This window comes from Chiloscyllium punctatum, chromosome 16 (assembly GCF_047496795.1).
Source record: "Chiloscyllium punctatum isolate Juve2018m chromosome 16, sChiPun1.3, whole genome shotgun sequence".
In the NCBI taxonomy this organism is placed as follows: domain Eukaryota; kingdom Metazoa; phylum Chordata; class Chondrichthyes; order Orectolobiformes; family Hemiscylliidae; genus Chiloscyllium; species Chiloscyllium punctatum.
The window spans coordinates 55743006-55770385 of NC_092754.1; positions in this window are offsets into that span (position 1 = coordinate 55743006).

A 27380-nucleotide genomic window follows, 5' to 3' on the forward strand; every position below is an offset into this window, starting at 1 on the left:
AGAATATAGGCGACAGGTATAGATAGAGGATCTGGATTGACACAGGCTTGGAGGGCTGAAGGGTCTGTTCCTGTGCTGTGATTTTCTTTGTTATTTGTAAATACTGGCGAAAAGCTTCTGTTGATACTTGAAAGGAAAATGAAACCAAGATCAAATGTGGCACAGCGAATGTGAGGATACGAGAATTTATTGTAGAGAACAGAAAAATGACAAGGAGATGAAACAGTGACATTGCGTCTGTCATCAAAGAGGAAGATCCAGAAAATCCCCCAAAATATCAAGTCAAAGGTACATGGATGGGTGCTTAATCTAGGATAGAAGTTCGGCACAACATCGTGGACCGAAGGGCCTGTTCTGTGCTGTATTGTTCTATGTTCTATGTTCTATGTTCTATGTTCTATGTTCACTATGGGTACATTGTAAATAAAGACTAAAACCATTCATATACAGTTGCAAGGTAGTATTTGGAAACAGATCTGGGCTGAGTATTGATAAGTCTGACAGACCAGATATAATTCCAACATAAATTTCAGTGAAAAGAGCAATATACATATTGAGTGCAATAGGGGCCACTGTATTTCTCTGTATTCACTTCGGAAGGTTATAAATGCATTCTAATGATTTACGAAGGGAAGGAATGGGAGAGTGGAGGACTACAGGCCAGTTAGTTGTCATCCGCAGTAGGGAAACTGTTGCAACCTATTGGACACTGAGTAAGCAATAGCAAATTTCAAGAGAGTTGTTCTGCATTTATGAAAGGGAGGTTATAAATTACTACTTTTTTTGAAGATATCTCTTGTAAATATAAACAATGGCGAATCAGTGAATGTGATGCTGTCAGATATTCAGGAAGAGGTTTAATCAGCACACACAGTAAGTTATCAGAAAAAATTAAAGCAAAGTGTATTGGGAGGAACATATGCAAACGGGGAAGCTAAGCATTAGAGAAACTATTGGAGAACATTGGTGGTGGTAGAAGGTTATTTGTTTGACTGCTGACCGGTGTACGCTGGTGTGCCACAGGTGTCAGTGCTGTGCCCCGTTAAACGCCTTCATTTAAAGGGAATCCAAATACAGACGATGGAGAACAACGAGACTCAAAGTGTCAGCTTGCTCTCTCTTTGCAGTGCTGTCTGACTCAATGTGATCTCTAGCATGTGTTGGTTTAGTACAGATTCAGCTTCTGCAGTGATTTGCTCCTACTAGAAATAAAGACATTCTGCACTAGTAACACAGAGAGATGGTGAAATTGTACCTGGACTGTACCTGTACAATTTTGATGTCTTGATCTAAGGAAAATATACTGATCACATATACTGAATGCGCATTCTCCAGATTAATCTCTCAGATGGCACAATGGTCTGCTGAGGAGACTTAGTCTGGGATCAGGGCGGGAATCTGTGTGTGAAACTGGAGAACGCTGATTGATTGTTATATGAGAACTTCACATCTTTTTACTTGGGTAAAGGAGGTGGCAGATATAGAATTCAAGAAGATGGACTGGCAGGCTCTTGAACAGATTGATGTAAGATGTGAGCAGGGATTGATGGTTTTGGCTGGTCTAAAACTGGACCAATCCCCAGGTCTAGACCAGTTACATCTCAGGCTGCTGTTGGAGACAAGGGATGAAAGGCGGTGATAAAAATGTTTAAATAGAATCTGGTCACAGGTTAGGTGACTGAGGACTGGAGAGGACCCTTTATGGGAAGGGTTGTGGAGATAGAAGAGGGAATTATAGACCAGTGTGTTCATATCAGTGTTAGAGAAAATTTTGCAAAAAATAGGTTGGTGGTAGAAGGCTGTTTGTCTGACTGGAGAACGGTGTCCCCTGATTTAACACAGGGATCAGTGCTGTGCCCCTTATTGTTTATGGTATATATAAATGATGTAGATGTGACTGTGGAGGGGGAGCGGCAGCGTGATAAGGAAGTCTGTGTTGACACAAATATTGGCTGGGTGTTTGGCAGAGAGGAGGAAGTTCCTATGTTATATGAAGATACAGATGGAAAGGTCAGATTGGTGGATCAATAGCAGATGGGATGTAACCCTGCTTAATATGAGGTGATGCACTTTGGAGGAAGGAGCCAGGCAGGAGAGTACACAATGAATGGCAGCACACCAGGAAGCTCAGAAGGTGCTTCTCTACACATCCGTGAACGTAACGGGGGAAGATCAAAGGTTGTGTAAGAAATAATTGGAAACAGTAGGCATAGTGTTTGCTCATCGAGGCATAGATTACAAGAGCTGTGTAGAACTTTGGTTAGGCAAGGTGGAATACTATTTGGGGTTCTGGGAGCCCCATTACATGAAGCATGTGATTGTTCTGGAGGGGGTACAGAGATTCACCAGGATGTTGCCAAAAATGGAGCATATCAGCTATAGAGAGAGGTTTCATAAACTCCATTTGTTTACTTTGGAGCAGAGAAGGCTGAGGGGGAAGTGATTCAGAAGGATAAGATTACGAGGGACATGGACAGGGTGGATAGACAGCACACACACTGGTCTATAGTTCCTTTTAGTCAAAGGGCCAAGAACAGGGGAGCACACGTTTAACGGGGAGGATTTGAGGTTTAGAGAAGATTCAGGGATTGTTTTTCACCCAGAGGGTGATGCGGTCCAGAATGCACCTCCTGAGGGGCGTGGGGTGGTCGGGAGCTATCGCGGGTCACCTCACAATCACTAAAATGTATTTTGGCGAGCACTTGAAGTATTAAACCATTCATGGCCAAGGGATTGATTTAGTAAAGTTGGAATAATATAGATCGTGCTGTACTTTTGATGCTACACAGGCTATGCTTCTTTGATTGTATGGCTGTGGAAGGTCAATCATTGAACAGCTTAAGACAGGAAGTAATAGATTTCAGAAGAGTATATTAAACAAGCGTGAAACGTTAAGCTTCTCGAGGTACAATATATCAAGATGAAATGTTGGCAAAGATAATTGTAGCTTCCTTACAATTCAAAACCAGCGAATGGAGAACAGGAAAATGACAGACTATGAAGCAACTACTTCAGTTCTGCTTTCATGAAAGAAAAAAAATAAAAATCCTCCAAGCAATTCCAGGTATACAGAGAAAAGACAGGAAATATAATCAAATCAGTAAATAATCAGTTTTGCAGAAAATATTTGGACTGAAATCTGATCATCTTTATCTATGATTCCTAAAGGAAGTGGCCATTGTATTAATGAATACTTTGCTTACTGTCTACCAAATTCCTGATGATTGAATTGACAGATTTGAGTCCAGCAAATATAATCCCAGTATTTCAAAAGGAGGCAGGGAGAAAGTCGGGATTTACAGTCTGCTTAGCATCAAAGATTCAATCAGGACAATATAAGTGTCTACTCGAAAGAATGCTTTGCCAGGGAACCTTGAGAATTAAATTAATTTGAAAGTAATGAACATGGATAAACTCAATGCCAACTTATTAAAGGTGAATCATATTTGAGAAACCGACTGGGAAATAAATTATGGCGAAGCAATAGATGCAGTGAATTGGCATTTTCAGAAACGTTTTGAAAAGTCTCATGTCGAGTGTTGTGAAAATGCTACTCATTTAACAAGGTCATGCTGTCCTTCTTTCTTTTTCAAAGATGAAAAAGCAGTGAATCCAAAATGTCTGGGTTTGACTTCTCTAAAATAAAAGCACGTACAATAAGGAGCAAGCTATGCTAGTTCTGGTCCTGTGTAATGAGACAGAAATAATTAATGACCTCATAGTTAGAAATCAACTTGGAAGAAATGATCACAGTATGGTTGAATTGAAATAACAGATGAAGAGTGTGAAGATAAAATACAATCCCAAGGCCCTGTGCTTAAACAAGGGAGACTACAATAGAATGAAGGCGGACTTGGCTATAGTCAATTGGAATCAAAGACTTTATAGTGAGAGTTGACTAGCAGTGGAGGATTTTCAAAAGAATTTTTCGAAGTCCATAGCAAAATTATATTTAGTGAAAAGGAAAGACTCTAAAAAAGGGGGTAATCTGCATCTGGTGTCTAAGCAGTAAGCGACGCTATCAAGTTTAAAGAGAAGGCATGTAAAGTGGCCAAGCACAGCAGGAACACACAAGATTGGAAACACATTAAAGGTCAACAGAAAGTCAATAAAAGAGCTATAAAGAAAAGTAGGACAGAACACAAGAAAAAGAAAACTAGCACAGAACATGAAAAGAGATTGCAGATGATTCCCTAAATATATAAAATGAAAATGAGTGGCTAATGTAAATGTTGGTCCTTTGAGGACGAGAGGGAGCATTTAGTTCTAGGATATAATGAAATGATCGAGACATTGAGCAGGTATTTTGTATCGATCTTCCTAGTGGAAGACACTTATGACCTGCCAGTAATTGACAAGAGATGAGGTTAGGTGAGGACATGTCCATTATCATTATTACAGAGGAGGTAGTTTTGGGTGAGCTAATGGATCTAAAGGCAGACAAGTCCCCCAATGAAATGCATCTCAGGCTACTAAAAAAGATAGCAGGAGAAAAATCAAGTGCAATTGTGGTAAATTTCTAAAATTTGCTGAACTCTGAGGCAGTCCCAGCAAATTGGAAAACAGCAAATGAGACGCCATTGTTTAAAGAGGCAGGTAGATAAGTGATGGGGAATTATAAACCAGGTAGCTTAATCTGGGTAATGGGGAAGATACGTGAGTGTATTATCAAGGGGGAAATAGCACGTCATTTTGATACAAATCGGCCCAATGCGCAGACACAACATTGGTTCCTGAAGGACAGGTCATGTTTAACATGTCTTTTGGAAATTTATGAAGACATTATGAGCAAGGTAGACAACGTGGCTGATGTATCTAAATTTCCAAACGGTCTTCGAAAACGTGCTGCACAGTAAACTGCTGCAGAAGTTAAAGATGGAAGGCGTTATGGTAAAGTATTAGTATGGATAGAAGATTGGTTGACTAACACGAAGCAATGGGTAGGTCTAAACGAGTGCTAATCACACCTCGCAATCAGTGACTAGTGCCGTGCTTCAGAGATCAGTGTTGGGGCTGCAATTATTCACAATTTGTATCAATGATGTGGAGTTGGAAGCATCTATAGTTTGTCAAAGTTTGCAGATGACACGACGATGAGTTGCAGAGCAAAGTGTGCAGAGATCAATGAAACTTTTAAAGAGGAACACAGATACTTTGAGTGAATAGGCGAATGTCTGGCAGACGGATTACGATGTCAGTAAATGGGAATGCATCCATTTTGTTAGGAGTATCATTAAAAAAGGATTATTACTTAAATGGTAAAACGTTGCAGCATGCTGCTCTGCAGAGGGACCTGGGTGCCCATGTGCATGAATCACACAAGGTTGGTCTGCAGGTACAGCAAGTACTGAGGAAGGCAAATGAAATGTTGTCTTTCGTTGTTGAAGGGATTCAATTCAAAATCATGTAAGTTACTTTGCAGCTGTACAGGGTGCTGGTGAGGCCACACCTGGAGTATTGTATGAAGTTTAAGCTGCCTCACTTGCGAAAGAGTGTACTGACACTGGATGAGGTGCAAAAGAGTTTCACTGGGTTGAATCCGGAGTTGAGAGATAATTTGTTGATTTTTCAGATAGTTACGTTATTCTGTCTGTTATCCTCTTGTGTTTGTGTTATATTCAGTTGCATCACACCTGGAATAGCCTCCTTACACCTGCTTAAGTCAATGAGCAAAGGTTGGGTCTGCGGTGCTTCCTTGAAATGATCTGAGGATGTCTGTCCTGGTCCATATCAGTGTGTGACAGCTAGATCTAATATACTGGCATGGGTTGAGAATGGGAGAGTTTAAAGGAAAAAGTAAATCAGTATAAACAGTTCTATATATTTTGGAGTGGAAATCAATGATAATCCAGGAATTGGTGTGTGGACCCTAGCTATTCAGAAAGCATGTCAAACATTTGTTCAAGGGCATGGTATGTAATCTTTACAAATCTGCTGATTTCCCCAAAATCGAGATTGTGAGTGGGTGATCAGGTTGTAAAAAAGTTCAAAGGTGATTGAGAAAATTGGAGGGAATGGGCAAATACGTGGCAGCTGAAGAACAATGTGGATAGACGTGACATTGAGCACATTGCTTGGAAATATAAAATAATTGTTAACATTTCAATAGGAATTGATGTAAACTTGTTGCTCTGTGAAGAGACTTAGGTGTATACCATTGTTGACTTCTTCACCAAATTGACGGACCGAAGTTCCTATTTCATTTTTTATCCAAATAGTTAATCACTTCAAAGGATATAGAGTGTACAGTGTTTGGGCAAAGTCAATTGAAGAGATGTTTGGCCAAAAACTAGAATGGGGAATGCTCAATGTTTTGGATGACCTACCCCTTTCCTGATGTTTCTGTGCAGTATGTGGGAAAGCTCTATAAATGTTGTTACAAACGCTCAGATGTTAGGAAGGAAGTCTCTGAAGGTTCGACAGGACTGTGTTTCTCGTTCCTTTTTCCGATACACAGGCTGGTGCCCGGTGTTCTGTCCGAGTTCATCATTTAAGACCTTGGAACAGTTTGATACAACGGCCTTGCTTGGCAGTTTCGGAGACGACTGATGAGTTTACCACATGGCTTAGTATCCGGAGTCACATTTAGGCAAGACCAGAAAAGCACGGGAGATTCACTTCCTGAATGAAAAATGGGGAAGAACATTTATGTTGACAATTGACATGGGCTTCAATATCAGTATTACTGGCACCAGATTTTACATCTAGATATTTTATTAATTGTTTCTAACATCCACCAGCTGCCAAAGCATTAACCTGGTCTAGATTAGCAATCCAGTGAGATTTCAACAACAGCATCATTTCCACATGGGGACCTATGGGAAACCACACTGATCTGATTATTTCTTTGCTGCTTGACATCTCTGGCAGAAAGAACTTTTATCAATTTGATTGTTGTTATGGGACTGAGGGGGAGGTAATTGTTCCAGCTTGTAATTATTCCCCTCTTAGGGGATGGCATATAGCTGAGTCATTTTGCACATTGCCAGGGAGATGTCAGAGTAGTAGCTGGAATGACACAGCGTCCCAGGGACACGGCTTGTTGTGCAGCACAGGTCTTCAGACCTTTTGCAAGAATGTTGTCAGGGCCCATTTTCTTTGGCGTATCTATTTTGTTCAGCTGTTTCTTCACGTCACGTGCAGCTGTTCGAATTGTTTGAAGACTGGCATCTGTCATTCTGTGGGCGTCATTCAAGCAACATTTCTGGCTGAGGATGGTGCAGACACTGCATCCTTGTCTTTTACACTGATGGACAGGAAGGTTCCATTATTTCGAGGAATGGTAGAGCAATAGCCTCAGCAATAGCTGCTGAGATGTTAGTCTAACAACCCCAGTAATGCTCTGGAGACCTGAGTTCGAATCCTGTTACAGTAGATGGTGGAATTCAAATCCAATACATGTTTGGGATTAAGAGTCTAATGACGAGATCATGAATCAATTGCTGATTGTAGGACAAACGCATCTGTTGCACTGATGGCCTTAAGGAATGGAAACTGCCATCCATACATGCTCTGGGCACTTGTAACTCCAGACCTACAGCAATGTGGTTGACTCGTAACTACCCTCTAGGCAATAAATGATGACCTGAACATGACGCCCTAATCCCATTGAACAATGTTGTTTTTAAATAATATTTGTGGAGGCCTCTTCAATCGTCAGTTGTTTCATAGTTCAACTCCATTTCTGTCTGGATGTGGCAGTGCTGTAGAGCGTCTATCTGATCTGTTTGCTTTGTAATCATTTCGCCCTCTCTGTCAGATATTAGTCCTGCTGTTTGGAATATAAGTACAGTGGTCACGTGCCGTAGCTTTAAATGGATTGTCATCAGTTTTAGGCATACATGGTTCTGACCCTGATACATTCCCAACTCGCCTCTGAAACATCGATCAGCTTAATGGGAATCGTAGATTGAGGGATTATCCTGGGCATACAGTTATAGATTATGATTCAATACAATTCCCCTTCTCTCCAGCTGTGATCGACAGTCCCACATGAATTCCCAAGTTTGAGCTGCAATTGCTGCATTGCAATTCAGCCGTCTATACCCAAGTTCACACCGAGACCCATTCATTGAGAACCCTTCACCATGACCTACTCTTGTTTCGGAAGTGGTAACACTTACATTTTTTTTATCCTCATTCTTCTGAGCGTTTGTCCATGATGTCCCACCTCTTAACTGTCATGTTTCTCAAAACACCAAAGAATATTCCGCCAGGCAGCACCGTACATCCGTGGTTAGTGTGGCTGCCTCACAACACTACGGACCCAGGTTCGATTCCATCCTTCGGCGACTAAGTGCGTGGAGTTTGCACGTTCTCCCTATGTCTGCGTGGGTTTCTTCCAGGTGCTTCAGTTTCTACCCACAGTCCAAAGACATGCAGTTTAGGTGCATTGGCCTTATTAAATTGTCCATAGTGTTCAGGGATGCGTAGGTTGGGTCCATTAGTCAGGGGTACGTGTAGGATATGGGAATGGGTCTGGTTGGTTTATCTTCAGAGAATCGTTGTGGACTTGTTGGGCCGAAAAGCCTGTTTCCACACTAGCGATTCTAATTCTAACATTCATATGAATCTTTTCCCTTCCGGTCGTGCCACCTTCGGTGTTTAGATTTAATGTGTTTCTCTCTGTTTCTCTCCATGGTCTTCATTAAGAACTCTGTAGGATCAATGATGCCAGTCTGATGTCGTTTCAGAACCAATGAATTTCTACATCTTGCGTTATTGTTCACTCCCTGGTGTTTGGCGCTCCATGATGGACAGGGCATTTGAGCGGCTTGGACACACCTCTTTCAAGCTGTTCCAAACCAGAAATTGCTGGAGAATTCACTGCATTGACAGTTGTCACTTACTCGCAATCCTTTGTCAGAAGAGAGCAGAGTCAATGTTTCAAATCAGGGGAGTTGTTATCAGAACAGTATTAGTTACCGATCTCCAGTGTATGCAGCTTTTTGTTTTATTTTAGATTAGCAATTATCTTGCATGCTGCAGTATTAATGGAACACTTGATCTGGAAAGGAGGGGAAGGGATGAGGGCAGATGAGCAGGCAATGCGTCAGTCACAGCTTAAGGCCTGTCCATTGGAATGTGAATCCTGGGGTGAAGGTAAAGGAGGGCTTGACAGAGGCACCACGCTGGAATTTGACATCATCTGATGTGAAAGATCCAGAGAAAGTCGGAGAAATCAGTCACTCTCTCTGATGGTCGTTAGGTGGCAAAGCGGCCCTCAATACTGCGTTAGGACACCAATGAATTGGTTCGATTCCATCCTTTGGTGACACTCTGTGCGGTGTTTGCAATTTCTTGCCGTGTTTGTGTGGATTTCCTTGGGGTGCTTGGTTTTCCTCCCACAGTCTAAAAATGCACAGGATAGGTTCAGTGGCCTCACTAAACTGTCCCAAAATATCTAGGGATATGCAGGTTAAGTGGATTGTCGAAGGGAAATGTAGAGTTACTGGGGTAACGTATGGTGTGTTGGTCAGCATGTTATCTGGAGGGTTGGTGTGGACTAGATGGGCCAAATCGCCTGTTTCCACACTGCAGGGTTTCTATAGTTTATATTTAGGTGTCTGTGCTTGGAAACTTTTCCCAGGATCCTGCCTACAAGTGCTGACCGAATTTGGCTCAGAAAAATATTACACCATCCATTTGTCTGACATGAACTCCATCAGCAACTCCTCGGCCCTTTGGCTCATCTTATCAGGGTCCCGTCTTACTCTGAGTTAACCAGCTTTACTGTCCACCGCCCCACCAATTGTGGTGTTATCTGTAAACTCACAAATCATTCCTACTTATATTCACATCCAAATCTTTTACAAAAATGACAAAATCCATTAGATCCTTGTGGTACACTGTTGGTCACAGATCTCCAGTCCAAATAAAGTATGCTGCCTATCCAAGAGTCACATAAAAGGTCAGCGGGAGTTATGCACCTTAATCCATTTTAATATGGCAAGCTCCTCATCTTCTGTAATATGGACACTTTTCAAGACATCACTATTCATTTCCCCAAATTCTCTACCTTCCATATCCTACTCCACAATAAATACTGATGAAAAATATTGATGTCGCATTTCACCATTCTCCTGTAGTTCCACACATACGTCACTTTGCTGCTTTTTAAAGGGCTCTGTCCACTCCCTAGATACTCTTTTGACCTCAATGTATTGGTAGCAATTCTATGGATTGTCCCTTTCCTTATTTTCAAAAGATAACTTATGCCCCCAGTTTACCCTCCTGATTTCCCTCTTGAGTATTAGCCTAAAACCCTGGTACTCTATGGATTCTCTCGATCCCTACTGTCTGTACCTATCATATGCTTCCATCTTTTTCTTTTACAGAACCTGAATTCCGCTCGCCATCCAGAATTCCCGGCCAGCCTTGCATTGTTCATGAACTGGAACATATTCTATCTAGACTCTGTAATCTCATTTGTGAAGGCCTCCCACTTTCCTGCCACGAGCTCCTCACAAGCAGCTTTTGAAATTGCCCAAATAAAACGTTCAAAGTTGGCCTGATTCAATTTAGAACTTTACCATTTATGTCCGGACGGTTCTTCTCCATAAATATTTTAAAAGTGGTAGTTACAGAATAACAGGCTCACGAAGCAGAATGGCATCCTTCTGTCCCACTGGAACAGACTCAGTAGGCTGAATGGCCTCCTCCCGACCTCCTGCAACAGACCCGAGATGCTGAATTGTCTTCTTCTGTCCATTTGCAACAGACCCGAGAGGCTGAATTGTCTCCTCCTATCCCTCTGCAACATACCTGAGGGGCTTTAAGGCCTCCCACTGTCCACCTGTAACAGGGTAAATAGGTTGATGGTCTCCTCCTGTCCCTCTCGGACAGACATATGGGGACATAATTACTTTCTCCTGTTCCTGACCAGCAATCTCAATGCCCTGAACGATGTCACAAGGAGCAGTACTGCACAACGCCAATGGGCAATAAATAGTGTACACTGGTTTATTATCGATGCAAGTGTCTCCACTGGTCACCTTATGCAACTGGTCTGTTTATTTATCTCTATCTTCCTTTACAAACAGTACGTAATATAAACAGTCCTGCAGTGTTCTTGCACGACTCCCACATACACGGAAGAAAGAAGAAGAAGATTGAAAGATTTATGGTCCAAACCAAAGCAACGCCTATCTATTCCACCCAGACTGAGTAAATGTTCCCTTTTATTGGGATAGTAAAAGTTACATAAGGAAGGGGTTAACTGAGCCTATTTGTTTAGTGACTGTGATTAATGCCAGTCTCCATGGATTGTAATTATCCCAGTAGAGGGGTTCCATCTTTTAATGATAAATGGGTTTCGTTGAATGTGCTATTCCACAGTATAAGTGGGAGCACCACCGACAGCATTAACAGGGATTGGCAGCTCAAGAGATGCAGTGGGTTTAGATCAGAATCTCAGCACAAGTGTCTGGAATGTTCTAACAATGAATCAGAATCAAAGAACATTAGACTGGAATGTTCTAACAATGAATCAGAACCTGAGAACATTAGACTGGAATGTTCCAACAATGAATCAGAATCTGAGGACGTTAGACTGGAATGTCTCAAGAATGGACAGGAGTTTATATTGTGATGTTTGGTTTTTATCTACATATTATGATCGAAACCCATTATGGTGGCGGATCGAATATGCATTTTCATTATTCAATATTTTTATTATCAAATCCTGGCTTTCGTTGGTGTCCCTGTTAAGTCTCAATGTTCAGTCGTTAATTTTATATATCATGATTGACTGTAATACTGTCCTTTCATTGACTCTACTATCATTGTCGCTGTTATTGTTCCTGCTGAGACTAAATCGAGACATTCACTTTACAAACCACTACTAACTGCAGCAAGGAAGGTGTTAATTCACTCTCTCACTCCTTGCTTCTTGCAGTGTTACTCATGGGTCTCTATGTTGACCTGTCTAGTTTTAATTGTGAAACATGATTCATTGTATCACTGCCCTTGCTGTTAAATATTTAAAGCATTGAGGTCACTGTGTTCTGTTCTGGTTACGGATTGAATTTCGTTCCTCTGACTACATCCCATCCCCGGCCAATATTGAGGCTGAAATACACTGGAATAGTCTACACAGCTTCTCATGCTGGGCAGACACTCCACCTTACTGAGCAATGCACTGGCACGGTCTGCACAGCTCCCTATGCTGGGCAGACACACCAGCGTACTGACCAATACACTGGCATAGTCTACACAGCTCCCCATGCTGCGCCGATATTTCATTTTACTAAGCAATACATTGGCATAGTCTGCAGAGCTCCCCAATTAGTCCCACTTCCCTGTCTTTATCCCCATATTTGATCAAAATGGCCTATTTCTACTGTTACTATCTGTTTCTATCTTTAATGTGATTTTTCTGTCCCTCCGTATCTTTCCCTGGTTTTGAGTTTTGGCTCCCTAATGTATTGAGTGCTGACATTGTGAAACTCAGAAAATGTGAAATGGTGCGTGTGGACTGTTGTTCACTTCCCCATGTGTCCCGTGTTCCATGTTATATATGCAATCCTGCAGTGCTCTTGCACTACTCCCACACACGGAAGAAAGAAAAAAGGTTTACAGTTTAATTATCCATGTTGGACAGGAGGGATTCAGCAGTTTTGACTCACGTCTTTGAAACTTAGTCTGTGCCTATCCACTGAACGTCTGTGTTTGTCCCTCTCAGCTGATCGTGTTTTCAGTAACACGAGGAAGCCCTCGAGGATTATTGTAAAGGGGCAGGCATCGAACTTGCATTGGAGGCTGAGCGGTGACCTTATAGAGGTTTGCAAAATTATGAGCGGCATGAATTGAACAAATAGACAAAGTATTTTCGCTGGGGTCAGGGAGTCCAGAAATAGAGGGCATAGGTTTAGGGTGAGATGGGAAAGAGACCTAAGGGGCAACTTTTTCACACAGTGTAGTACGTGTACGGAATGAACTGCCGGAGGAAGTGGTGGAGGCTGGTATAATTGCAACGTTTAAGAGGCATTTGGATCAGTGTATGAATAGGAAGGGATTGGAGCGATATGGGCTGGGTGCTGGCAGGTAGGACTAGATTGGGTTGGGATATCTGGTCGGCAAGGACGGGTAAGACCAAAGCGTCTGTTTCTATGCTGTACATCTCTGTGACTCTATGACTCTATGAAAATCTTCTGACTGACTCCTGTTAATCAAAATTTAGTGGAGCTGTTGGGGATGGTTTGCTGGAGGTTGTGCTGTGAGCTACCCCAGACATTCAGGAAGACCTGAGAATTTTGTGTCCCAACTCTGGATGGAGCATGGGGACTGTAGTTACAGTACCTGGGTCTGTAACATGAACAACAAATGGAGCAGAGGCTGCAGTGTGTGGATGCTCTGAAACCACAGCGTTAGTCTGTGTCGGGAAAGGGATCTGCCAAATTTGTCCTTGTCTTAACAAGGGCACACGCACCTGCCACCCTTACATGCACATGTGCACACACACACACACACACACACACACACACACACGCACACGTTCTTTCTCTCTCACACACACACATACACGCGCTCTCTCTCTCATTCTTCCTCCACCCCCGCGCACACACACTCCGCATTTCTCACATGCACACACACATAAATCTGTGGATGAATTTGAATTTGCAGACTTGTATTTGCAAATGTATTAAATTTTGTTTTAGAAGAACATGCATTTTGTAGACATTCAGTCAACGTGGCATTTTATAAAGTTCTGCCTTGCAATTAAAACCCGTCTGATTCCAGAGTACAACAGAGATAGACTCTAAACAAGACTTTACCTGGTTTTGTTCCAGGGAGGTCATATCTTCGCAAACATAATAGATTTATTTGTGGAAGTGAACATTGATAGTGAGGAAAAGACTGTAGATTTTATATGATGGACTTCGATAAGTTGTTTGATAAGGTAAGCTGACGGAGAAGGTGAAATTGCAATGGGTCCAGGGTCTACTAACTAAATGGATGGAGAACAAGCTGGGCAGCAGCAGGCAGTGAGCAGCAGTGGAAGGGAGTTTCTCAATATGATTAACTGTTCTGGGTGGTGTTTCACAGGGTTTATTGCTGGGACCGCTATTGTTTATGATACACATAAAAGAACTAAAGGAATGTAAAGGTGGTCTGATTGATAAGTTTGCAGATGGCACTACGATTGGTACAGTAGCAGAAAGTGAAGGGGACTGTCAGAGAATGCAGCAGAAAATACATAGATTGGAGAGTTGTGCAAAGAAATGGCAAATAGTGTTCAATCTGGACAAATGTGAGATTATGCATTTTGGAATCCAATTCAAGAGTGAACTGTAGGGTAAATGGAAAAAGCCCTGGGCAAAAGTACTGTACAGAGAGATCTCTGTGTTCAGATCCATTGTTCCTTAGAGGGGCAGGTCGATAGAGTGCTCAAGAAGGCATACAGCATACTTTGCTTCCAGCATTCCACCATTATAAGAAGGGCAGAAAAGAGAAAGTGGCGAAATACCGACCAGTCAACTTGTCATCCACAGGAGGGAATCTGTTGGAATCTATTGTGTACAAGAGATGACAGGTCATGTTACAGTTGTGAATGGTTTTGGTTCGACAACATTTGGAATCGTTCATACAGTTCTGATCGCCACCTTAACAAAAGGATGCGGAGGAGTTTCACCAAGATGTTTCCTGGTATTGGAGGGAACTGGCTATGAAGAGAGGTTTGGTACATTAGGTTTATTTTCATTAAACTGACGGAGGTTCGGGGGACCTTGTTGGGTTCGACAAAATCATGATAGGTATAGACAGGGTGGATAGCAAGACGCTTAATCCCAGAGTGGGCTACTCAATTTCTCGTGATCAGGAATTCAAGATGAGAGGGAAAATGTTTATGTGAGCTATGTTCAGAAAGTTCTTGACACAGAGACTGGCAGATGGCTGAAACGCATTGTTAGCGTAGATGGTAGATGTGGTCACGATAGCGACATTTGATATGTATCTAGACAGATACATTAATGGGTAAGGAGCAGAGGGATACAGATGCTTCGAAAATAGGTGACAGGTTTAGACAGAGGATGTGGATCGGTGCAGGCTTGGAGGGCCCGAAGGGCCTGTTCCTTTGCTGGATTTTTTTTTATCTTGGTAAATACTGGCGAAAAATGTCTATCCATATTTGAAAGGAAAATGAAAGCAAGGCCAAATGTGGCACAATGAATGTGTGGAAAGGACAATTTATTGTAGAGAACAGAAAATTGACAGGGAGACGAAACTGTTATATTATGTCTGCCTTCACGGACGAAGATCCAGAAAATATCCCATAAATACCACAGCCGTTTGGAACGAAACACTAAAATCATTCATACTAGTAACGTGGTAGTATATGACAACATTGAGGCTTGATAAATCTGACAGTCCAGATGTACTTGACACTGCAATTTCAGTGAAAGCAGCAATACACAGATGGATTGGAATGTGAATGACTGAATTTATCCATTATTCAATTTGAAAGGATATAAATGCATTACAACTATTTAAGAAGGGAAGAAGAGGGAGAGTGGAAACTACAGACCAGTTTACTTGCCATCTGTCGGAAGTAATCTTTTGCGATCTATCATAATGAATGTGATATTGGACACTGAGAAAGTAATAGCAAACTTCAAGAGAATTATTCTGCATTTATATATATAAAACTCTGACAGTGTGAAACAGATTGTCAGCAGGGATGATAATTCCACTGGCTTGGACGTCTAAAACAAGGTTCACAGCATTAGGTACAGGCAAGCCACTCTGCATTGAGATGAGAATAAATGTCTGCACGCAGAGACTGGCGAACCTGGGGAATTCTATCCCACATAAGACTGTGGAAACTAAGGCACTGAATATAAATAAGGATTTCTAGACACTAAAGGGGTGAAGTTGCAGCAGGATATTGGTGTGGAGATACAGGATCAGCCATTGTTATATTGAATGGGAGAGCAAAATTGACGGACCAAAGTTCCTACTCATATTTTTCTGATAGAAGATCACCTCAAAGGATATACAGTATAGAGTGTTAGGGAAAAGTTAATCGAAGAGTTGTTTAGTCAAAACCTAGAGTAGGGAAGGCTCAATGTGTTGAAAGGCCTACTCATTTCGCGATGTTTCTGTGCAATCTGTGTGAAAGCTCTGTTAATGTTGTCATAAGCTCTCAGATGGAAGGAAGTAAGTCTCTGCAGTATAGACAGGACTGTGCTTCCTATTCCCTTTTCCGATACAGGCTGGTGCCGGGTGTTAACTCCTTTTTTATCCTTTAAGACCTCGGAGAATTATGATATAACGGTCTTGCATGGCCGCTTCAGAGAACATCGAAGAGTTTGCCTGTATATCTGGAGTCACTTTTTGGCTCGACCAGGAAAGCACGGGAGATTCACTTCCTGAATGTACATTGGGGAAGGAAATTTACATTGAAAATGGACATGCACTTCAAGGTCAATATTACTGGCACCAGATTTTAGATTTCGATATTTTATTAATTGTGTCTAACTTCCACCAACTGCCAGAGTATTATTCTGGTCTGGATTGGTAAAGTTTCCACAGCAACACCGTCTCCACATGGGGACCTATCGGAAACAACACTGTGCACGTTATTTCTGTGCTAGTCGACAGCTCCATCAAAGGAATTCCCACCAATTTGATTATCGTGATGAGACTGAGGGGGTGGTAATTAGTCAGGTTATAATTATTGTACTCTGAGGGGACGGGACACGTTTGTGTAATTTTCCGCGTTGCCAGGGAAATGTCAGAGTTGGAGCTGGAATGAAACAGCTTCCAAAAGGACACGGCTTGTTGTGCAGCACAAGTCTTTAGTTCTATTGCAGGAATGGTGTCAGGGTTCATTGCCTTTGTCGTATCTACTGAGTTCAGCTGTTTCTTCATGTTCCGTGCAGCGAATCGAATTGTTTGAAGCCTGGGATCTATTCTTCTGTGGCAATCATCCAAGCAACACTTCTGGCTGAGGATGGTGTATACACTGCATCCTTATCTTCTACACTGATGTGCTGGAAAGTTCAATTTTTTTCGCGGAATGGTAAAGCAATAGCGAAGTGGTGTTGCTGCCGATGTGTTCCCTCCCACAATCCAAACATGTGCGGGTTATTGGCCTAGCTAACCCCAATAATGTCCTCGTGACCTGAGTTCGAATCCAGTTACAGTACATGATGGAATTCAAATCCAATAAATGTATGGGATTAAGAGTTTAATGATGATCATGAATCAATTGCTGATTGTGGGAGAAATCGATTTGGTTCACTGATGTCCTTTAGGGAAGGAAACTGCCATACATACCTGCTCTGGCCTACATGTAACTCCAGACACACAGCAATGTCATTGACTCTTAACAGTCCTCCGAGCAATAAATGCTGACCTAGTCAGCAACGCCCCAATCCCAATGAACATTGTTTTCAAATAATATTTATGGAGTCCATTTCTCTCGTCAGTTGTTCCATGGTTCTGATTGGATGTGTCAGGACTGCAGAGCTTCGATCTGATGTGTTTGCTTTGTAATCATGTTGCCCTCTCTATCAGATATTAGTCCTGCTGTTTGGAATGTAAAAACAGTAGTCACTGTGATAGCTTTAAATGGATTGTCATCAGTTTTAGTCACATGGTTCTGACCCTGGTATATTCACCCAGAATCGTCAATGAAATTTTGATCCAATAATGGGAATAATCGACTGAAAGATTAGACTGGACAAAACGTTACAGGTTGTAACTGAATACCATTCTCCTTCTGTCCACCTGTGATCTACAGTACCACATGAACTTGTAGGTTTGAGATGCAGTTTCTGCAATGCAATTCATCTGTCTGTTCCCCGGTCCACACCGAGACCCAATCACCCATCACCCTGGGATCTACCCTGTTTACTGATGTGGTAACACTTCCATTTTAATATTCTCATTCCTCTCAGTGTCTGTCCATGGTGTCACACCTCTTACTTGCCATGTATCTGAAAACCCCTGCATATTTTCCGTTGGGTAGCATGGTGGCTCAGTGGTTAGCGATGCTCCCTCACAGCGCTGGGGACCCAGGTCCGATTCCATCCTCGGGCAACTGTCCTGCACATTATCCCTGTGTCTGTGTGAGATTTTTTACGCATGCTCCAATTCCCACCCACAATCCAAAAATGTGCAGGTTACTGACCTTGCTGAACTGCCTATAGTGTTCAGGAATGTGCAGGTTAGGTCAATTAGTCAGGGGTAAATATAGAATAGGGAAATGGGTCTGGTTGGTTTAGTCTTCACAGGATTGGTGTGGATTTGTTGGGCCGAATGGCCTGTTTCCGCACTGCAACGATTACAATTCTAATATTCATCTGAATCTTTTCCGTCCAGTCGTGCCACTTTAGGTTTTAACATTGTAACTGTTTATTCTCTGTTTTTCTCCATGGCTTCGATTAAGAACTTAGTAGTGTCAATGATGCCAATCTTATGTCATTTCAGAACCAATGAATTTGTACATCTTGCATTATTATTCACTTCCCAGTGTATGGTGCTCCATAATGTACACGGCGTTTGAGCAGCTTTTATACGCGTCTTTCAAGCTGTTCAAAACCAGAAATTGCTGGAGAAACTCAGCAGGTCTGACAGCATCTGTGGACACAGAGAAACAGGTAGTATTTCAAGTCCAGCTTGACTCTTGTTCAGAACTGAAAAGGACGTTTTAATCCCTTGACAAAAGTGGACGAGGGATGATGGGAAACAGAGCATGTCGAGGTGCAATGTCACAGAGGAGGGACATTTGATTGTGGTGAATGAGAAGCAGATGTAAATTGGGTTTAAATTAAAGTGTAAATGGGAGAAATGGTTTCTCTACACTGACTGCAATATAAACAAGATATAGCAAGGTCATAGGGAAACCAAGAAGCAGAATGTATGTAAAATGGAGAACAGGTATAATGGGTTCAGACTCAGAAGTTATGAAAATGAATGTTAACTCCTACGGGCTGTAACGTACAATGCGTAAATTGAGGTGTTACTCGAGCTTGGGTTGTGCTTCATTGGAACATTAGAGCAGCTCAGGATCGAAATGTCTGCATGAAAGCAAGTAAGGTTATTGAAATGGGAAGCAGTGAGAAGGTAAAGGTTATTCCTCCAGACAGAGTGGGAATGTTCCTCAGTGCAGTCTCTGTTTGGTCTCACCAGTGCAAACGAGACTGCATTGTGAGCAGCAATGACAGGAGACTGGATGGAAAGGGTACAAGTGAAATGCTGCTTCACCTGGGAGGTGTGATTGAGTCAATCTCCGCTGATCATATGTTCACACACATGCAGAAATTCCCCCGAATGACTGAATAGAACCAGACATCGAAATTGAGGGTTTCTGTCTCACAGCTGATCTGAATCGTGATATGGAATTACACCCAGAGGAAGGTCAGTGGGTACATGGGCAGACGTTCAAGCAGATATCCCATACTGCTCAGAAATTATTGTTTTTGTTCGAAAAGAAGGACGGAAAGAAGATGAACCACCCGTGGCTCACAAAGTCTGTCAAGGATACTATTCAACCACAAATGAACGAGTATTAGTTTGTACCGAGATTTAGGACATTTGCTTCAAGAACCAGAAGCAAATGCGAGGCATGTATTTAATTTGTGCATCCGAAATTACACCTTGAAATCCCTGCCATTGCTGCTCCCTCCTCTTCCCTCCTTGTCTCCCCTTTCTGATTCCAGGTTCTCCCTCTCCAATTATAGAGCACATTCTCTCACATTATGGTCCCTACCCACTACAACTGAAGTTCTTTGATCAAGTCTACCTTTCCTTGCAGTTGCATCAAGCTACGTTTTGTGCTTTCACTTTGCCTCTGGTCTCAGTGTGGTTCAGCCTCTCCATTCATGCTGTTTTACACCGCCCACTGACATCTCACTCTGGAAAGTTTCCTTCTTGGAGTAAACTTTATTGAAAACCCGTCTTCAGCTTTGCACTGAATAACCCAAATTTCAAAACGTATTCTCACCCTTCATCTCACTGTGCTAAAAGCAGCTGTATGCTGACCGTGCGGTATAACAATTCCTTTCCTTACATAGCTATGGCCCGATAAACGTTTTCACTGTAGAGATCATCACCCCCTTTAGACAAAGGAATTTATTTTCTTGACGTCTTATTGGCACTAGTAAGAGTTTCACACTGCCTTAGTATTGTAACATGGAGAAAGACAAATCACACTTTTAAGTTTGGGCTGAGTGTTGATTACCTGTCATTGTTTTAAATATTGTTTCAAACTTGCAGTGCTCATTAGTAAATGCTTGTTCTTGAAGTTAGTATCAAATGGAATGGAGGACGTTGAGAGGTGACATTCTGGAAGTGAAAAAATAATGGGAGGGATGGATAGGGTAAATCGCCAAAGTCTTTTTCGCACGATAGGGGAGACCAACCATATAGGCTACAGCTTTAGGGTGAAAAGGGGAAAATTTAACAGGGACAAAATGGCAACTTTTTCCATACAGAGGAGGTGTGTGTATGGAATGGGCTGCCAGATGAGCTGATAGATGCAAGTACAGTGACAACATTTAAAGGATATTTGGACAAACATATGAATGGGAAGCGTTTAGAGGCATGTGGACCAAAAGCAATTAGATGAGACGGGTTTACTTTGTAAAACCTGGTCAGCATGGCAGGTTGGATGAAATTTTTGTGTGCAATATGACTGTATGAATCTAAAAAGCAAGGGGAAAAGCAAAAAAAAAGGAAAAAAGATAAACAGATTTGAAGTAAATAAATTGGCAAGAAATATAAAAACAAGCATCACAAGTTTTTCAGCGTGTATATAAAAAGTTGAAGATGAGTGTGTGACCTTTGGTAGAAAGAATGTCAGGAAAGTATATTGAGCACATTCGGAGGGTATGACTGGGGAAGTGACTACAGAGAACAGGCAGATAATTTACACCAGTATTTGACACCAATCGTCACAGAGAAGGCACTGTAAGTATTTCACAATCATCAAGAAAATGGTAATAGGAGGGTTCTCGAACTGTCTCTAACAAAAGATACCAGGTTTATAACAACAGATAAGACGAAGGATAGGCAGGTAGCAGTAATTCATAAGTGGTTTTAAAAGAAGTGGTTACAGAATGACTAGTGTCACTGAGTCAAATATTCTATAACTCTCTGGATTACTGAAGTGTTCCAGCGAAATTTGTGAAGCTCCAATATGGCACCTGTTTTCAAGGTTGGAGCGAGACCGAAAGCAGGAACCACTTAGCCTGACCATTATTGCTGGGAATCTACGACAGTCTTTTATTAAGAAAGGAATTGCAGGGCATTTAGTAAAGCTGCAGGCAGAGTCCGCATGGTTTTGTGAAAGGGAAACATCATGTAACATCATGCAAAGATTTTTTGGAGATCCCTGAGAATGTAACAAGCGGACTTGATAAAGGGGAACTGGTAGACATGAGGCTTTCCCAAGATTTTCCACAAGGTATCACAAAGTAAAGGTTCTTCCACCAGACAGAAACTCATAATATGATGCATAACATGGGATGATGGATGGTTATCACATACAAATTTGAGAGTCAGGATTCATCAATCTTTATGATAAAGACATATCTGTTGGAGTCGCACCAATATCAGTCCAATGGCTTCAGTTATTTACAATCTATACTGAGAGCCTGAAGGAGGGAGCTGAGTGCAATACACATCCGAGTTTGAGGATGACACTGACAACCAAAAGGCAGGCTGTTATTTAATGAAGAGGACTCCCAACAAAGGAACAGGATAAAGGGATTGGAGTGTTCCTGCGCATGAAACATAAAGTCATCATGCTGATGAAGAAAGTAACTAGATTGGTACATTAAGCGGGTTTCTGGGATGATAGGGTTGAATTAATGAGTACATCTAAAATGGTGAGTCAATTATTCATTGTGCTTGAAATGAATGAGTGTGACATTACTGAAATTGATAAGGTAAAGAGGGGGCATGACAAGGTATTTGTTGAGAATGTGGTTCCACATCTGGGCAGAGTATCTCACTCCGGGACATTGATACAGAATAAGGGATATCGATTTCAAACTGAGATGTAAAGAAATGTCATCTTTCAGAAAATAGTGAATGTCTGGAATTCCCGAACCCAGAGAGTTGTGGAAGGTGGGTCACTGAATGTATTTACAGATGGGGTGGATTGGTTTCGGACATATAAGCGAGTTGAGAGATACGAGGGGGTAGCAGGAAAGTGGAGTTGAGCCAGCCTGGATTGTACAAGTACATTTTCGAAACAAGGCCTAACCATCAGTGTGACCTCGATCTGCTCCTGTGTAGCAGGTCCGAACGGCTGAATGGAACATCAGAACACAAGGACGAGGGGCACGAGTGGGTCATTCGGATCTTTGACCCTACTCCACCAGTAAAGTAGGTCATGCTTCATCTCATTCTGCTCTCAGCTGCACATTTCTCTCCATGCACCATTATCCCTGACAGATATGTCTATGGAAAATCAGACGAAGCCAGTTTCGATTTAATATAAAGATTCAGCCATCACAAACTTCTGGGAAAGAGAATTCCCACTTGAATAAATTACCACTTTGTGAATTCTCCTCACTCCGGTTCTGACTGTGATTGGAGGGTGCGACTGTTCAGTTTTCTAGTACCGCTCCTCCAAAGTTTGTAACAAATTTAAATGGAACCAGGTTGGAGATATGGCGGATGATAAAAGTCTCAGACTGGGTCAGGTTCAGTGATAGTAACAAGTCAGGCAGATTTCTTTAGTCAGCCACATGTAACTAATAGAAATAACGAAGCAGCATGGTGGATCTGTGGTAGCACTGCTGCCTCATATCACAAAGAAGCTGGGTTCAATTGCAACATTCAATTCTCCCCGTGTCTGTGTGTATTTCCTCCCGGTGATCCAGTTTCCTCCCACAGTCCAAAGATGTGCAGGTTAGAGTTAATTGGACATGCTCAATTGCCCATAGTGCTCAGGGATGTGTAGGTGAGCTGGTTTAGTCATGGAAAATGCAGGATTACATGGTTAAGGTAGGGGGATAGGTCTGGGTGGGATGCCGTTCGGTGGGCCAGTGTGGACTCAATGGACATTATTTCCTGCATCCACACCGTAGATGTTCTATGACAATGACAAGTTTGGACAAGACAAAAACCCAGTGGTTATCCATCTGATCCATGCTCCTTAACGTCTTGCATATTTCAATAAGATCACCTCTCATTTCAAGAATAATCTATTAAAGCCTCCATAATATAAACCCTTCATTTCTGGAATACGTGAAATGAAACATCTCTGAACTGCTTCCAATGTAATTATATATTTTCGCAGGTAAGGAGACAAAATAACAACTTCGCACCCCAGATGAGGTTATTGATTATTTTCTCAGTGTTGTGAGACTTTGGAAATCTCTTCCCGCAGAGCATTGGAGGCAGAGATAGTGAATATTTTTGAGGCACAGACAGACGGTTCATAGATAACAATTGAGTCAAGGATTATTGGGCAGGAATGTGCAGTGTGGGGGAAATGCTGGCAGTAGTACAAAATGACACTGATCCGAAACACCCAGGAATATAATGCAAAACAAATGGTAAGGCAGATAAATAAAACAAATGTAAAAGTGATAGAATACAGCTCCAAAGTGGGGCTGCTCTGTCATGACAGAGAGGGAAAACTTGTGGTGGTTTAACCTGAGGGTCAGCACACCTAAGGTGTTGAGGTGAGGTTGAGAGAGCGTCCTTCTCACGATAACCTCTGTCAGTGTACGGAATTGAACCTGCGCTGTTGTCCTCCCTCTGCATCACAAAGCAGCCATCCAACCAAATGAGTGGGAGACTGTGCAAGTGTTATAGACAGAAACAGCCACAGACAAAAGATGATAGAAACTTTCATAACAAGGGAAAAAGTTCCAACTCGGATAACGGTCAAGATAACGGCTGAGGATAAAAATGTTCTCCGTTAGAAATTGTATTTTATAACGAGATAAGTGTTTCGAAGCTGTCTTTGGCTGAATAAAATAAGGTGAGACAAGTGAAATTGTCAGAATACTAATAGTTATTGATACCGATAACCATAAAATAAGTGTGGATTTTGGTCAGTCTGTGTAAAATGAGCTTATCGGTACATAAATGAATACAAATGATGGAACATGTTGTTTGGAGTGTCCGTCCGCATGGGAAATGCCCTCGAACAGTCGCTTGAAGAAAACCGGGGTAAAAGTGTCTGACTGTCGTCTAGTCAGTGACAAGAACCCAGGGGGTTGAATAACTGAATGTTCCTGCAACATGGGGCTGAGGAAACCATCAAATAAGACGCAATCCTATTATATGCTAGAGCACATTTGAAGAGTTGATTGGTGATGGATTATAATTGTATGTGATTTGAATAACATACATCTCTGCTCCTTCCCTTTATATGTTACATACTGATGCATTGACATTTTCCTGAAAACGGAAATTGCTTGGAACATTTTCTGGAACATTCCATAATCGGCATTCTCCAGAATATTCTATCACCATGTGAGGGTATTGGAAAGGCAAGAGAGAAAGAGAGAAAAAGGAAAGGCGCTGCGTGCAGCAGTGAGAGGATGGAGAGTGAGCCTTGTTCGGGTAGGTGCAATGACTGATATACAGTGTTTATAATGTTGGGGCAAAATGGTGAGAGAGAGAAAGAGAGAGAGAGAAGATGCTGCATGCAGCAGTGAGAGTGGTGGAGCATGAGTCTTGTTCGGGGGTGGATGTTCTAACAGATTTCAATGAGTGTGCGGGAGCAGAGAGAAGATGGTCACCCTTATTGTGGCAGAATGTGGAAGGTTATTGATGCCTGTCCTGTACTGCTGGACATTTCTTCAATCACAGATCCTGCATTGAGCTGGATGGTGAGCTGCCACCACTGTGCAGGGCAGCCCCAAACTGAGAAAGGTTAATTGTTTGGCAATTGGCCTTTTAAAGATGGTACCAGTGCCAGGGATCACAGAATATCCATGGGGCATCCAAGCGATAGTGTTTACCTCCAGCCATGAAGGGTGGGAGAATTAGGCTGGCATTGAATGATAGGTAAACCGTGGGGTAGTTAACGAGGTGAGTTCGATAAGTTTGCAGCAGGAAACTAACTCAGCCCAGTGCAGATAATCCCTCAGTCACACTCAATGAAAATGGCACTAAGATAATTTATTGTTAATTTCTGCCCAATGAGTTGAAGAATCTGCTGACTCCACTCCCAGTTACAAAGCTGAAGAACAAATGCTCACCCAAATCTCCCCATCATCCGAACTCACACCAATATCGCATTCACCCATCATCCCTAGAAACACTGCCTCACGTTGACGGCTGCTGTCAAAATATCTTCATGTCAGCATTTTGAAACCTGTGATCTTCCATGAAATTGTCTCTCAATCTCCCTTTCCCTTTTTTCCCCAAACGTATTTTGTTTGTTGACATTTAAACTGATTCCCCCGCCATCTCTCTCTGGCAGTGACGTTCACACCCACAGCACCCCCTTCGCATGGCACAATGTACTTCTGGGGCTGCAAATGGATGGGAGGTGCACATCCTGTCACTTCCAGCATGGGATGCAAGTTTCCTCACTATAGGCAGTGATCTAACACAGTGTTACTGAGCAATGACTGGATTGGTGAAAACAGCTGCTTTGACGTTAACTGCTCCGGTTTACAGATCCATTCACTGCACAGCTCCCAGACTATACAGATGCCTTGTCCACGTCTATAGAGCAAGACACTGGTGTGGGCTGCATATCACCCCCATGCTGGACAGACTGTTTCATCAGTGTTTCTGAATCAATGCACCGGGTGTACTGTACTGCTACACGTGTTGGACAGATAGCGAGTTGACTGGAGAGACCTGTGCTATATTCCATCCTGGACTGATTGCTGGGTTGTACTGAACCTGGTCTGTACAGTGCTCCATGTTGAGCAGATATCTCATCTGGGCTTTTACCGTCTGGGCTGGATCTGTGAGGTGGATTAACTCTGCGATATAATTCCTGATAGAGCTATCACTCCTCCAGCATGGCGCATTCCGCTGTTAAATCCTCTGTTTCTACAACATGTTGTTCATTAAGTACTTAGCCAAATAAAACATGAATATCTGTCCATTTTGTTATGGAGGTGAGCAGACACATCTCAAAATGCATGATTAAAGTAGTCCTGACCAGAACATTTTCTTATTTTAAACGTAAATGTGAGGTGCTGCGTTTCAGATGCAATTCGCTTTGTCAAAATATTCGTCAGTAAGCAAAACATAATTCATTCAATCACTGTCGACAAAACGCAAAAAAAGCAGAATATTAGATTGTTTAACTACTAAACAATAACTGTTCCAATATGGTAACAACCCATAAACACACACTTGTCAAAGACCAAATTCAGGGAACAGATTGTCGCACATGCAGTTATCCAATCCAGGAGGAAAGAACATCAAAAAGACAATTCTGAGAGAAATCTCAGAGAGAATGTAGCAGCGTGGAGAGATTTCCAGCCCTCCAATCCTGCTGATATCCCAGCAATAACTGAGGAAAGGTAAAACTAAGAATCCTGGTTCTGTGAAAGCTTGACTGTCACTCCACAGGACCAGGCCGCTGCTGCAAGGGCCACAAGGAATGGACTGTATCTACACTGTTTATGGCACTGTAGGAGCCTCTCAAAAATGCCTAACCCCACATAAGCCGTTATATGATGGTAAGACAAATGTCAAATTTAAACATAAATAAATAAAACGAAAGGATGAAGCAGGCCTGGTTATCAGACACAGCCGGCCTTGAGACCCAAGCAATTCCGAGCCTGCCAAAACATAGTAGCATCATCGAGCTAGTGGATAGAACATAGAACATAGAACATAGAACAATACAGCACAGAACAGGCCCTTCGGCCCACGATGTTGTGCCGAACTTCTAACCTAGATTAAGCACCCATCCATGTACCTATCCAAATGCCGCTTAAAGGTCGCCATTGAATCTGACTCTACCACTCCCTCGGGCAGCGCATTCCATGCCCCCACCACTCTCTGGGTAAAGAACCCACCCCTGACATCTCCCCTATACCTTCCACCCTTCACCTTAAATTTATGTCCCCTTGTAACACTCTGTTGTACCCGGGGAAAAAGTTTCTGACTGTCTACTCTATCTATTCCTCTGATCATCTTATAAACCTCTATCAAGTCACCCCTCATCCTTCGCCGTTCCAACGAGAAAAGGCCGAGAACTCTCAACCTATCCTCGCACGACCTACTCTCCATTCCAGGCAACATCCTGGTAAATCTTCTCTGCACCCTCTCCAAAGCTTCCACATCTTTCCTAAAGTGAGGCGACCAGAACTGCACGCAGTACTCCAAATGTGGCCTAACCAAAGTCCTGTACAGCTGCAACATCACCTCACGACTCTTGAATTCAATCCCTCTGCTAATGAACGATAATACTCCAAAGGCCTTCTTACAAACTCTAT